At 39.2% G+C, this 15,870-nt stretch overlaps 1 long non-coding RNA gene across 2 annotated transcripts in view; it reads left to right on the top strand.

The window, feature by feature from the left end:
• Nucleotides 1–9,910, top strand: part of LOC110119611 — a 209,068-nt gene extending 199,158 nt beyond the window's left edge. Inside the window, exon 5 of one of the 2 annotated variants that reach the window (XR_007225270.1) lies at nt 9,552–9,910. This is a non-coding gene — a long non-coding RNA (uncharacterized LOC110119611). The remainder of the gene's footprint in view (nt 1–9,551) is intronic. The other variant, XR_007225269.1, reaches the window with a different exon arrangement.
• Nucleotides 9,911–15,870: the final 5,960 nt, after the last annotated feature.

Genomic DNA, 15,870 nt, shown 5'->3' with positions numbered 1-15,870 from the left:
AAAGCTCTCCACCGCTCTCCACTCGTGCCATTATCACTCGTCGTCATAATTTTTCGAGCACAATCGTCAACAAATTACATTGAAAAATAATGTCCACCCATTCACGTACTATGGTATTTCATTTTTCTCTAACCATCCATGGTTAACGCCTTCTTTCTCAATTTATTCGAACAACCTGCCGCCTCCACTGAAATTCCAGCGAAATCTTGTCGTCTCTTAAATGACGCGACGAGGCTCGCGGTTCGTTTCGTCCTACAATTTACTCGGCCATTTAATTCTCGGCCAGTTTACACGAGAACCGGTGTCCCTTTATGCGACGCCATTGACCGCGAAAACGGCGATAAAAGCGTTCTCTAGCCGGAGCTCTCGCAGCGTCTGGCAGGATAAATAAATATTGAAGGAGCAGACCAGCAGCAGCAGTCGGGGGATCAAAGGATCAAAGGAAAAGAAAGTCGTGGAAGAACCGAGACGTCGGTGGCTGCGAAGTCCGTGCTCGATTAAGTGGAGCTCTCTTCGTTACTGTCAGCCGTAATTAACAATGTACATCCGGAACGCTTAGAAGATAAATGGTAAAAGATTATCCCTAATTATGCCGCCGCCCCTATCCTTTCTTACCCACGTCGAACTTTCATGCAAATTCGAGTTTAATTAAATATCGATTGACGCGACCGAACTCGTTTCTTCTAATAACATCGGAAGACAAAGTTTCGAAGCTGAACGGCTAATGAGATTCGAGAGACTCGTTCGTTCGTTCGTTCGTTTTTTTATATGCTTTTCCTCCTACCACGATTTCAGTGGTTTGCTTTGAAAATACACGGAATATAAGAAGAAGAAAAAGAAAATGAAGAAAGATGGTCCGTGAGACTAATTGATTAGGGCCAAGGTTCAGGGATGGTCTTCACTAGGTAACGAATAATTGGACGCGATGAAACGCCAAAAAACTGTGAATACTTCGCCTCTTTCTCGAATCTATACGTATATCCCCGTGTATGGAGAGGTATTCTACTCTCGAACCAAGGGGAATGCTTTCATCTCATAATTACAGCTTCCTTTGTGAGCCCTTGACCCGGAATGTAAATAAGCCAGGTCGAGCCGCCTCCAGGCTACCATTTCATTTTCGAAATAATCACGCGTATTCGCCATTGTATTTTACATCTGACGCTTGCCAATTTTCGTCAGTCGTGCCTCTTCGAATGAGGCTATTACGAACATCACTTTATATCTATACTCTAGATTTTAAGACTATGTTCATCCTGCCTGAAATTAATCGCTTAGTTAAGTTGCTTGTAGGAAGGTAGCGTAATGTTGTTAGAATGTTCGCGCAATTTCATATTTTCGTGGGCGTAGTTAAAAGAATAGCAAGCGGGGATTCGTTTCATCTATTAAATATTATAACCAATGCGTTACTTTGTATATTTTAATATAGTTTGGCGTGTTAAAATGTATTTAAAATTTTCCATAAACGCACAGACAGCTATTGCAATTGATTTTGTACTCTTCCGAAGTTGAATTAAAGCTTCAACTCGTCTACGGAAATTTAGAAAAATTCTGCCAATCGAAACAACATTTTTTCGGCATACTATTTCGTTCTGTTCGGAGAACAAATGCGATAGTCACGCGAATCGAAAGTAAAGGTCAGCTATCGCGTTCGTTCCACTTGGTCCGAGGTTGAAATTTAACACGACCATTAAGCAGCCTATTACGAATTCCAACGTGGACGGCGTTTTAATTTTCATGAAAAATGTAATTGCTGTCCGGCACTGGTTCTCCAGGATCAGCTGAATTTACAGCCGACCAAGTTACCGGAAAATTGGCCCCGCCATATGCTGTTATTCGCACGCAGCGAAAATATCTGTTGCGGCTTTCCAATAAAAGCGCGATCGCGCGCGAGCACCGTGCAGAAAACGAGAACGGGGATGGGAAAAAGAAACGAGCGGGGAAAAAAGGAGAAAAAAGAGACAGAGGGGGTGGAACGCACGCGAACCGTTACGTTGAAACGGGTGAAAACACGGTATTCGTTTAATTGTTGCGAACGAAACAGCATGCGTCGTGAATTATTGTTCGTAAACAACGAGCACAAATTACGTTTCGTGCAGTTTATTTCGCGCGCCGTTACCTGGGATCGTTCTGCTTTAAGATGATTTAATAAAAATGTTAAAAGGAAAAGAAAGAGAAATCTCGACGATAGATCGTACGGTGCTGTTCCACTAATACAAAATTATATTTATATATTATAATTATATTATTATAAAAATTCTATGATGTCTGAGACCAACTACAAGATAGACGTTCATGATAGTCAGCCAAGGGATGGTTAATTGAGAAGCTTCGAACAGCCAGACACTCGAGGAACCGAAGTCATAAGAATTAATTAGGGTCTTCGTAAAAAATGCAGGTAGTTGTTCATCATTCCGTGGTCCATGACGATGACGCTTAATTTGATCGTATCTTTGCGCCCTAATTAATTTTTTAGTAACATACATAAACATATGTGTATCACAAGGGGATCCTGAATTATTGCAAACGTTGGATCGTTCGATTTGCCTGAAATTAATAAACAGATCGGAATAATACACAGATCTCACGAACGTCTAAAATATCGAATATTTGAACGGGCGAATAAAAGTGTCTAAAAGACTCGCGTAAAGCATAACTCAGTTTTGATTCAGTCTCCATAGAAACGGATAGAGTATCGCGAGCGATGCTGGATGTCACTGCATCAATCAGTTCCGGACGTTTTAATTTAGAAGCTCGCTACATCACAAGAGCTACTACATATTCAACCACGATGTATCGAACACTGCTTCTCTATAATTATCTACTAGACAGAAAAAAGATAAAAGAGTGGCAGGATAAAAGTCGAAGCAGAATTTGAACACGATATCGCGCGTGCAATTTTCCACCAGGAGAAACGAAAGAGACAGAGATGAGGATACATTTTCAAATCAGTGGAGGCTAAAAGCGCTCCCCTATTTTCGCTCCTCGACGAAACGCCTTCGATAACAGACCGGGGAAAAGCGACGGCCAGAAACGAGCCACAGACCCTCCTGCCCCCTTTGCCACAATCCTTTTTTTTCTCCACCCCCAACGCCGGTTTTCCACCCTTCACAAGCGACGCGTAATACCTGTTTCCAATCACGGAATTCAATACGGTGCCGATATGCCCGCACATCCGCGCATCTCATATGCAATACCGGATTAATTTACATTCCCGGGGCTCGTTGATCGACGAAAAAATAAACGACCAACGAAATGAAAAAGCAATCTTCACGCGACAATGCGGCGGGAGTTGTGTGTCAACTTCCTGATTGCTCGTTGACTTGGAAAATCAACTGTACAAATTGCCATCGGTCCGCGGATAATATATGGTTTCCGTGGTGACGAGCATCACCGACACGTGAAGAAATCGTTTGCCATATACACTGCTGGCAATAAGTATCAGGATGGTAGCTTATATTTATATTTAATATAAATAATTGTATAGCTAATATAAGTTGAAATAAAATTTACAGATTTAGTATATATTGAATGTGAATCGAATTTCCATTGATTTTACTTCTTAATTATTTTATCGCAAATATTATGTCATTCGCTTCACACAATGGCCATAAAAAGTATTTGCGCATCGTAGTAAATATTTATTACAGCATTTGCTAATTAATTAGAGGTTTATTAAATTGCGGATCATTTAATGGTACTTTGGTATAATTAAAAAATGTAATGCCACGAAAATGAAATATATAGAGCCTCGTGTAGATTACGTAAAAATGATAAAATAAATTCCGGAAATTTAATCGATAATTCTTCGAACGATATAAAAGTGTATCGTGACACAATGTACAGGATATAGTCTTGATAATTTATGTTGATTAGATTTTAGTTTGCAGGGGAGCTAATTGCGGGAAAAACAAACCGGAAGCTATCAATATGTACATAAATCATGTACGTTATAACTACGTCATTTACATCTCGACACGATATCTTTGATCTTGTTAATCAACAGTATACTCACGCAAACATCCGGACGAACTTCTCGAACCGGTAGATCCGCTTAAATTTTAATCGAACCACGCAGGTTCCGCTTCCAATTTCAACTACTCGATCTTGGGAAACATGTATAACTAGCTTTACGAAGCCGTAACTATTTCTAAGTTACTGCCGGCATCCAAACGAGCTATGCGATGTCATTACGATGATGCTATAGACTTTGGTAAGTCTATATTCTTAATGATACGTGCAACGTAATTTCCCTGTTAGAAATATAACAATGGAGCATTAACAAATGATATCTTGAAACTTAGAAAGCTACTTAGAAGCGGTATTTAGGGTAAAAAATTATCAAATGATCATAGACCAAGGAAAATTAAAATTCACGTGTACGTATTTATTTAATTTCAAGCTCGGGGCCATAAAATAAACTCGATTTATTGGGTTGGCAACTAAGTGATTGCGGCTTTTGTCAATACCACCTAATGACAATATCCGCAATCACTTAGTTGCTAACCCAATACAAATTCAACAAAGTTAAGATTTTCGATTTATATTTATTTATGTTTCTTGATTAATCTAGACAAGATTTAGATGGAGATCTCTACTGGGATCTAATGAAAGTTCTCTTTAATTATGATCTACGTATACGAAATAAACGTGGCAGGTTCCCGGTCCCCAGCGTCGAAGCAGAAAAGTCGATCTACAGTCCATGGTCCAGCTGCCAGAGAACAAAAGCGAATTACCATGGATACAATTCATTAGTATATTAATAGAGAAAACCGGATAGGCGAGACTGAGGGAAATCGGTCGCGATCGCATCGCATCCCCTCGTTAACTCGATTGAAAAGATCCCTTCCCTCCACTTCCACCTTTTCCCATCGCTGGTAATCAGCGACCGGTCGTTTTTAATCGGCGCACGTTTGCCAATTAAACATTAAAATGCGTCGCAATTTCTGGCGCGTCCTGTTTATTATTTCGTTCGCGTTACTTTATATTTAACTCGATCCCGTGGCTGATTGTTTTTAGCGGCGACGCGCCGATTAACTCGCGTCAACGAGTTCGTTGGCTGGTTACTGGTTTTGCCATCGTTATTTGAAGAAAGCGAACCATAAGCCAAGTGTACAGTGATTGGCAAAAGTTCGCAACCAAACTTTATCATGTTGCTCGGACGTAGCTTTTAAAAATAAGAGTGTTTCGTATATCGACGTGAAAAGTATCACGACATGCAGTTCTGATTAAACTGTTTGTAAGAAGAATTTTATTGTGCGTTTAATTTGAGTCGAAAGCGATTTTGAGATTGATATTTTTATCCGTGAATGAAACGCTGTTAAAACAGATGCAGTTAATAGAAGATAAATTTTCACTGATACATTAAGGTTACAATTTTATATAATATAATACAATATCAGAACATTCTCGCAACTACTCGATATCAAAGAGCGTAATATACCGCCTAAAAACGGCAACCGGCTGAAGATCGTTCGATGGAAGATTGGAATCTGATATAGGAAGAGCTCACAGTCTTCGAGTACCTGTCTACGATCCGCTATTATTCCCTTACATCTGCAGCGTAACAATGGTTGCTGAATCCTATCAAGATTCAGCAAGTGGTTCGCTGCCCAATTAGAACTTGAAGTACCCCGCCTATAAATAATTAAACGGCACAATACCATAGCGAAAAGAGAGCCAAACCAGTCGAGCCAAATCCAGTTTCACGATAAACCTCGTGCACGTCTGGTAATGCTCGGGCGTGCTTCACATTCTCTTTAAAATATCGGCCGCAATTAGCGATAACGGGTCCCCGATAAATAATACCGGTGACTTGGAGTACGCTGGCATCGCGCAAAATTGCCTTTCGATCGATGAATTTCATTATGTCGTATAATTTCCATGCCACGCTCCAAAGAGGTGGAAAGGGGAAGCTTATCTTGCTGCGTTGATGCAGTCGCGAAGCACCCAGGACAACCACGACGATGACGACGACGATGACGACGATGACAACGACGAGAGAGATTGTAAAGTGTGTAATTGCCGGGACAATTATCGAGGCGATCCACAGCGAAACGAACGATCTCTCGTATACCGTCTTGCGATTATGAAACCAGAACGAGAGACACCGAACGAAGTTTCGCGGGACTTGTCCGTCGATTCCCAAAGTCATTATACATTTGCAGTAGACGATGCTGCCTGGGAAATTGTATTCCGCTCCTTTGTTCTAATAGGAAATATTCCGGAAGCTGTACGTATTCTTGGCGCAGCAATCCCTTCTTTTCGTCCTCCGCTTTGTCCGCCCTCGTCCCTATCCATTACCGTTTTTCCCGGAAACACGAAACTGGGTCTCGGCTACGTAGCATAAACTACATTTTCGTACCTTATTTACATGATCATGGAGCACCTCGTCTCTCAGCTGCATTTTGTATTCTTCGCGGGGCAGCTTACTACCGGTGATTAAGACAAATTCTGGGATAAATCGAGGCGGTTTCTCTTTCACGCTCACGACGATCGATTGCTACGGAGGATGGAGATAAGGTTCTTAGAGGGAGAATCGAATAAAATAATTTTTTGAAATAGAAATACCGAGGACAAATGCCTTTTTCTTGTAGAGAATTGGAAGAAATGGTATATTTTTAAAGGATTCGGGATGAGAGTACTGTGGAATTTTATTCGAAGATACTTATCAGAAAATCGAGAAAAGACCAAAAATATTTATCGAATATGGTTAATAGTAAAAATTAAAAGATTCTTAAGAAACAATAGATGGTTTTTTCATATAAGAGAATTTCTAATCTTCTTGGAAAGATATATTTTATCTTCTACAAAATTCATTGCAGAACATGAAGAAGGAAATCCTTGGAGGGAGATTATGCGAATCGAATAAAACAATCTTCTGAAATAAAGAGAAGATCGAAGACGGGTATTTCTTTAGAGAGAAATGAACTGTAGTTTTCAAAGGATTCGAGATTAAAATATTCTGCAGTTCTATGTAAGAATGTCTACCGGATTTCATAAAATCTTTGTCAAATATGGTTAATGGCAAAATTAGAAAGTTTTTAAATAACGATCGATCGCAATCAATAAGAATCGTCTTTAATGTAAGGAAATTCATTTCCTTTCTATCAAGTTCGCTCTCCGCGAAGTATCCGGTGCAAAACTAAAATCATTGGGATCTGTAACAAGGAATAGTTTCTGAAATCTACTTTATCATTACGATAAAACTCGGTCGCCATCGTTGGTAGGAGAAAATCAATCAGGTTCGAGTAGAACTTCTGTCCCCTTGTCTTTCTTGATAACGCGGAAACACAAGTTTTCTACGTAGAACCGCGAAACTTGTTAAGATATCGACAAAGATTGTATCATAAGCGTGGAAATTACGTTTGAAACTAATTGCCGTCGACTTCTTTAAAACTTGTTCATGCCAAATCCGAAGAACGTCCGAAACTCTTCGTTGAACTCCAAAACAGAAATAGAACTCTCAAAGCAGACTCGCGGTTAAGACGAAATTAGCCGCTGTTCACGGTGAAGCAAGCCAAACTAGGGCAGAAAATTTGTCAGCCAGGCAAAATCGAGAAATTAACGCCTTGCAACCCTGTGAATTACAAGAATTCTGCGCCCCAAAACGAAACAATGAACCCTTGCAAATTAGAATTCCATCAACGTGCAGAAACAACACTCGAGGATGTAAATTATAAGAACTGCTAATTACGGTGGTCATTGTGAGAGAACCGTTACAACGACACTTCAAAATTATTAGAAGTCCTGGGTGGCTCGGAAAATATTCTACAATAATTTCAACGCACCGCGGATTCTTAAACAAATTTATATTTTTATGGATACAACTGAAAAGGTAAAACTTAAATAAAAATTCGTTTCACTTATTCAAGATTAAGACCAGTAATCTACTTATTCTCTATATATTCGTATATCGTACGCATTCTGTGCATTTTTACGTTATCACGTAAATTTCATCTACATAAATGCATAGAAATTCTAATTACTAAATTGTTATATTATTGACATTTCGTATCTTTCATTTCGTACTTTGAACATTTCCTATATTTTCTTCTATTGTGTGCATTCTATTTTCTTCGTGCAGCTTTAAATTTCATATAGGTGCATAAAAATCCACAATTTCATTGTTATTCGTCGTTATATGTTATTAATATTATCCGCGTCTATAGTTTTCATCCTAAACAACGGCCCCAGAAAGAAACGGATAAATTTTGTTTCTGAGACGCGCAGCTCGCTCGAGCTTTCTTCTTCTGGTCGAGATCGTCGCGTCAATCGTTACGTCTTATAATATAATCCGAATAACCGGAAACTCGGTTATACGCTTGCGTACGCGTCGCCGTGTGCCGCTCGTCGACGTCGCTCTTAAGCGAACTGCGATTGTCATGGATGTTCCCCGGGCTTGGTACATACGTTCCGCTCGATTCCCGCGTTACATATATATGTATTTGTATATATATATATATATGCATATATATATATGCATACGGCTCTGGGCCGCGTTAACACGCGAACAATCAGGTGTACACGAAATTTACACGGGTGCGCTTAATGTGCCCGAGCGAGAGGAAACCAGCGTGAAAAGCTGTTTGCCAAGCCCCATTGTCGTAGACACGGGAGTACGCGCGCGCGTTAAATATTACGTGTGCACATGCACACGATGGCACAGGTGTAACATGCACCAATCAGGAGCTCGCGGATAGATGCTGTTTCCGGGCAGCTGCTCCCACGAGCGCGTCGTATCCGCTCATGGAAAGAATTCGCTAAGATTGGTGTCTCCTTTCGTTGCAGATTGGAAAGTAGGAGAAGGTAGGATGACGAAGGAGGTGATTGAGAGCTGGAATCGAGAAAATGTTGGACTTTAAGTAGACGAGAGTGGTCGTTGAGAATGATTTTGGAGTTGAAGGAAGTTTTGCGCTTTGATGAAGTTTGGGATACGTTGGAAGAAAGTGGGAAACTCAAGGAAACGATAGGTTTGAAGGTAGATTTGTGCAGGCGAAGGTGATTGTTCGGAATAATTGTATAGCTCGAAGTTTCCGAATTTTGACAGAGATTATATGGTATAAAGCAAGAAAAAGGCGAATGAATGTTGAATCGGAATGGACGAATCGATGGTTTTGGAGATGAATGGCCAAGGGCGGATATTGTGGGTAATCTTCAAGTCGTGAAACTATGAGATTTGATGAAAGTTAATTAGTGGAAGGAAAAGGAAACTGTGACCTAGAGTCCAGAGGAAATAATAAGTTTAAGGGTGAGTTTGAGTGGAGAGAAATAAGAGTTGAGGTCGGCATCGGAGTTGTAGCATTATAAGGTTTGATGAAGTTTGTGCAGTGTTGCGAACCTCCAAACTTTCTGTTGCTCTATAAACTTTTATTTTAGTAAGACTAATTAAGAATGATTAAAATCATAGAATTTTCTGTTTCGTCGGAGGTCGGAAAGAAACGAACTACTTTGTTAATTAGAACTCTGATTGAAAGAAATTATTAGAAATACAAAGTTTGACCACTTTGAAGGCACAAGGGCTACATGAAATGTATTTTTCACAATTGTTGCAGATGGAACGAAAGAATTCCCTGATGAACGGTGGAATGAAATCGTAATTGGATGAAACTCCTTTTGTAGCGGCCACTTCCACCCTCCACTCCCCTTTATCTGGCCATCATCGCCCTGTCTCTGTCTGCCCCTTCGGATTCTGGCAAGTAAATTGCATTAATTAAAGCATATGCGAAACACGCCGGTGTCCTAATGAACTGAATCCGGGTAATTAATCGTAACGACACATTGTTATTCGTGACAGACACAGAAGCCGCTGTGTAATTCTTACGCGTCCGCGATCGAAATCGGATTGCAACGGGGCGCAACGGCTGCGCCAGATTTAATTAGCGACATTAACGAGAGAAAGCGTTGACGTAAGCGTTCTTTCAGGGCTGTGGCCAGAAATCGCAGGATTTAAAGCTTAATGCAATCCATGATGAAACTTTAAAAGCCATTTTCCAGATGGTATTTAATACACTAGCTGGAATTTCTGGAGCTATTATACGTGTATATTTATCGATTTTCTCTTTTTATAAAAATGAGAGAGAACGAGAGAATTTTAGTTCTGGTTATGGATAAAACTTTCAATTAAAACATTAAAATATAATATAACTAATATTGTAGTATATCTAAAGAATGAATTATCTTGATCTTTCCAATGTTAATAGAATTGAAAATTGTGAAAGAAATTGTAATTTTAAATTAGACACGACAATAGCCAGAGATCCGACAAGATCCGGCAAGTCTGGAAAAATCCGAAATCCAAGCACGTGCGACAAAAAAGTTCCAGAATTGCATCTACGATACTTTTAAAATACTCTTCGCAATCTTGTAATTCCCGTCAAAACTAAAAGGAAGAAATTGCAATTCTAAGCACGGATAAGACATCTACAAATCCAACAAAATCCGTGAAATCCCCCGGCCGCTTTTAAGGTGCTAAACAATCTCCGCGACACGACTATAACAAATTATCGAGATTTTCCAATTGTCCATAAAATTGCAAATAAAACGAATCGGAATAGAACGAGACAAGAAAAGAGGAAATTCCAATCTCAAATATCCAAGAATTCATCGAAATCCACAAAGTCTCTCGAAAAGGCGCGATACGTCCCGAATAGAGGTGTTTTAATTTGGAAACGTTTCTTCGCCGGGTCCATCGAGCACGCCATTATGATAGTCCAATTACGAGATATTGCCTCTCGGAGTTGAAGTGTTTGAGGAGTGCTGGTCGCGGCGGCGGCGGTTCAATAGGCACTCGAGGAGAGCTTGAAGACCCTTTCACCGTTCGAGTCCTGTCCGATCGTAAGTTATGAAACGCTGAATTTCCTAATTAATTCACCCTTTCGACTCTGACGAGACGAGGCCAAACGTTCGGCTTGCTCTGTAGCGTGGCGAATTTCTTTTATAATGTTATTTTAACGAGGAATTGACCAGGCGAATTCTTAACGACAAGCAATCGCGTATGGAAGAGAGATACTTATTGGATTTCGTTTAACTCGTCGATTGAGTTGGCTACGAAGCACACGGCGAGTTGTAAACCGCTTTAGGAATAGATACACGTAAGGAAAAGTATCAAACGAATCCTTTATAGCAAAGAATGGAGAAATTGGCTCGGTTCTTTGTCAGTAATGTGAATGACGCGTCAAATTTAGTTTCTTTATGGAATATTCTTTACTTTTATAGAAGAAGCGCGATCTGTACGTTTCGTTTTATCAACTAGGTATCACGTATCTTTTTTGTTTATTCATTATACACGTATATCTTTTTTAAACTCAAATATAGCAAATATACAGAATAATTAAAAAATACTTCGAAGGATTCTATCGTATCAATTAAACGAAAAACTCCTATATTGTGTTATGAATTCCTACGGGTCAGTCATCGAAAACATATTGAGCTAGAAAAATGATGAGTACAAAAATCGAAATAATATAATAAACGATTCGTTTTGAATAATGCGATAGCCTTAAAGACGAATCTTAAAAAGTATATCCTGTATATATTTACTACTAACGATAAGATTTACGATACATTTAATGTCTCTGTGTAGTGATACCTGCAAAAAAAAAATTCCTCAAAGACCTACGAGAGTCATAAAAAATGATATACAATACGTTAGCCAGGCGTATCGCTGAACAATCTCTCGTCGAGGTAAAAAGCACGGCAAAGAACTCGTCGTTGAAAAATGCATGCCACGATAATTGGTCAGGTATTCGCGAAGCATTCCACGACGTTCGGCGTACGCGCAGATATCTTTTATGCAGGGCGTTTCAACTTTCTTCCGAGGGCAAGTCGCACGGAAACAGCGAAGTTTTGAAGATCTGGATCAGCTTGAGATTATCAGGCAAAGGGGAGAAACAGTTAGGCTAGGAACTCGCGATCGGGACATTCCACGAAACTCGAAGAAGGCAGTAGAATTCAATTATAAAACGTTGAAGCGCGATTGAACCCTGAATGCTGAGGAATTTTAACAACGCCACGTATTTCGACGTAGTGGACGCTCGATTCGAAAGCGCCTCGAGGAATCAGAGTGCTAGTTTCGCTCAGACGCTTTCGTCCTCCGATTCCCTCTGCTATCGTATCGTTTTTAATTTCTCTGCAATTTTCTCTCGCCTCGGTGAACATTCGTATATCTTTAGAAAAAACAAAACAAAATGTAGTAAATGGTAGGAAAGTTGCGTAAAAATTAAAAGAACTAGAAACAATCTCTACGTTACTCGTCGCGCGATGGTAACTCTGGTGCTGTAGCAAGGTTTTCTCGTTCATCAAGAAACATCGTAATCGAGTTTGCACTTTCTGGAGAAAAAAAGAAAAAGAAAAAGCGAGATTGCAAAACCAGAAGGCGCGAATTCAGTTATCCACGGTGAAAGAAAGGAGCTCTGTCATTTCGAAAATTCTAGGAAATTTCATTTCTGCGATGGAATACTTGCAGTTAACGAATGACTAAAAGTACCCGGGTCAGAGCTGGCTTATCTCGTGCCTTTCCTGCGGCTAGAATATACCTGTATTATTTCCATGGTCGGCGAATGATTATTCAGAACTCGTTCCATGATGATTATTCATGTTATTCGTTTTGCATTTCCAGTATAATTATATGTATACTCGTTCCTAATGGTCTATTTGCTGATCCAACATTTTAAACACCTGCGCGAGATGATTATTGAAATATTCGAATAATTAATTTTCCACTTGTTATTGTTGAAAACCGTCTGCGGTTCCATTTCACATAAAATTTATCCTGACACGGGTAAGAGCGTAAAGCAGCAATGTTTAATCCTAACTGATTATTAGGTTCGTGCATATGAAATGTTTCTCCGAAGTTTCAATTTGATGGGGTAATACTGTTCATTCTGTTCGATTGAATCAATTACAAACACATAAAAGGTGTAACATCGAAAAGGAAAAATTAGATATAAATCGCGTGTATTTCATTTGAAAAATCTTTAGAATAGAAATGTGGAAAATTATTTAGAATGAAACCGCAACAGCTGCATTCCAAGAACCGACGGCTCTTATTAATTTGAGATAACGGAACTAATTAATCGTCGAGAAAGTACATCGAATCGCGTGAAAATTAATCCGGTTAAACGGTCAATATTTTAAAGAAACCATGCGCAATAAAAATTTCATTTAAAATAAACATTTCATACGCGCCAAGTTAATAGATGAAAGATTTAAAACAGCAGTTCCATATTTGCATATAAATTTTAGCGATCAGTTCCACGAATAAAAGCACTGCGTGTAATTAAATCTAAACGAATGCCAAAAATTTCTCTCGCGAATTTCCATCGATCTCAAATGAAACGAAAAATTCCTGTTCGAATTCCGGTCACATAATTTCATCGCGGAACATGTATTGTAACGCAATTATCGAAGCTTTCGGTCGGAATTTTTTTGTGTTTCGATCTGTATGCACATGCAGATGCGTCTTTGTATTTCGCGAGGTTTTCTGGGTCGCGCGCAATTTGTCCTCTCGCGACACGGAAAAACCAGGTGTTGCAATTTGCGACCCGCGCGTTTCAATTTCACGAATATCGCCAGGTTCTTACTCGTGCGACCTGAGTACGCGAATAAGCACGTCTGATCCGTTTCTTCGCTCTGTTCCACACCTTTGTCCATTCGCTGTGCGCGAAACTTTCGCGCCAATGTCGCGGTTATTAAAACTCTACCAACCTGGTTCGTGCGAATTATCGAATCGAGTTTCTGTCTACAGAGAAGCAAGTTGCGAAATCGTTTGGAAAGACGGTACAGGCAATTTTGAGTGCAGATGATCCTAGCGTTGAAATGTACAAATGGATATTTTGTGATTTCATCGGAAAAATATTCGAACACTTGTGAAAATCTACTCCGAATATATCGTATTATTACGTATAATTAAAATTAGAGACAACGTAACGAGATATTATTTGTAAATCACGAATGATAACGTTCGTTTCTAATCACAGTGAGTTTTCACAGAGATTTATGACTTTCCGTGATTGTTTTTCATTCCCTCAAACCATAACCATTCTTTACACGCATCACACAACCTGTATACTTTATATTGACGATATCAAATGAATGTTACGACTGAAATCGAAAGGAAGAATTGATATTTTACTCTTTGAGATATCGATGCAAGATAAAAAAAAAAGAAAAGTAAATTATTTTCTACTTCCAATATTAAGTTACAAAGTAAATTTATATTATACGCAGATATTTTTCTGCAAGCTATATTATAGTGTTCTACAAAAAGTAATTCAATCAAGATCAAGAATTACGACCATAGCGAGCAAATCTACTCGAGATAAGAAAATCATGTTTACGGCCATGATACTGGTCACTGTGATAAATCACTGTTACTGATTTTACGGCTCATCTCTAGTTAGATTCCAAATAGATTTTTCATAGTTTTAATAGCAATAATAATATAAAGACACATATATATGGTGTAAAATATTTAAACATGAAAATTATGATAATAAGGGAAAGTTCAAAACGTGACCTTTTTGTAGAAAAAGACGAGAAGAGATGAGAAGAGTAGAAAGGGTTTTTTTGAAGGAACAGTAGACCGGTTCTAAGTAGAATAAATACCATCTTTTATTAACGCAACATAGAAATTTTACGAAGCGGCACAGATTGGCTTCGACGAAACATTCTATCGAATACATATACATGTACTTACATATGTAGCAAATATGAATTCGTGAAATTGGCGCCGTATGGCTTACAGCAGAGTCGCTTATGGTGCAAATCCGAGGCGGCTGCAGACCATTCAATAATCCCGATGGAACTTACATTTTGATATTACATTTCCATTGTTACTGTTTTATTGTTACATCGAATCCTCAATCAAATTTTGTCAATCCGAGATTAGGTTTACATTACTACGATCCACAGATATTTCAATTAAATAGGTTGATGCATACGCAACGTCGTTAATTTAACCATAGATTTAATTGAAATAATTCAATTAAAATAATACGATTAAGGAATTGTTCGGGCTTCTCCTTTATAATTTCTTTATTCTGAAACAATTTACGCGTTGAAAAGTTATCCAGGTATGTGTTTGAAAGGATGTGGCTATCTCCATTCGTCTTCTGCGTGTCGCTTTACATGCAGAACCCATTTATTCATCTTTATTTTTCCAACTTTCGCTACGTGACGAATAATCATAGAATAGCTTTACGAGATTTCATTTGAAATATTGCCGCTCTTTCTGTTTGTCGTGGATTATTTTTCATATAATCTCTCTTAAAATATTATCGTCTTCTCTTGATACTGTACAACTCAAATATTTAACCATAACATGGTCCGCCATGATACCACCAACGCTCTACGTTCAACCGACCCAAAATTCTCTTCCCTTTATTAACTTTCAACCCCGCTAATATAAAAAGCATCTAATTAGACAGAATGATTAGATTAACCTATGAAAAAGCTACTTTTCATGTACAACCACGTAATCCTATACAAACCAAATATTTAACCATAACATCCCCCTTTCCAAGATTTGGCCACGACTCAGCGTCAAACCGACCCGAGCTCACGACGTACGTTAATCGAATCAAGTATCCCCAAACAGCATCAAAACTCCATCAGCCTGAAAACCGGAGACCTGGCCGAATTACTCGGCATCCCCCTCGAGTCGGACGACTCGCCCTTTCCGCTGTCCCGCAGACTCGACCTCGGAAACCGATGCGCCTTCCCTGTACAGGCAAACTGACACGGTTGTCAGCCGCAAAGCTCGGTTCTTCCGTTTCTTGCTACGGGAAACGCGACAGGGTAATTCTCGGGCAGAGGCGTCTCCTGTTTCGCAGATTAATATATCGCGACAGAAAAGGAGAGAGGGATTTGGCG

This window comes from Bombus terrestris, chromosome 10 (assembly GCF_910591885.1).
Source record: "Bombus terrestris chromosome 10, iyBomTerr1.2, whole genome shotgun sequence".
NCBI classification, from domain to species: domain Eukaryota; kingdom Metazoa; phylum Arthropoda; class Insecta; order Hymenoptera; family Apidae; genus Bombus; species Bombus terrestris.
The sequence above is the reverse complement of the archived record's forward strand: the minus strand, read 5'-3'. Positions and strand labels throughout refer to the sequence as shown.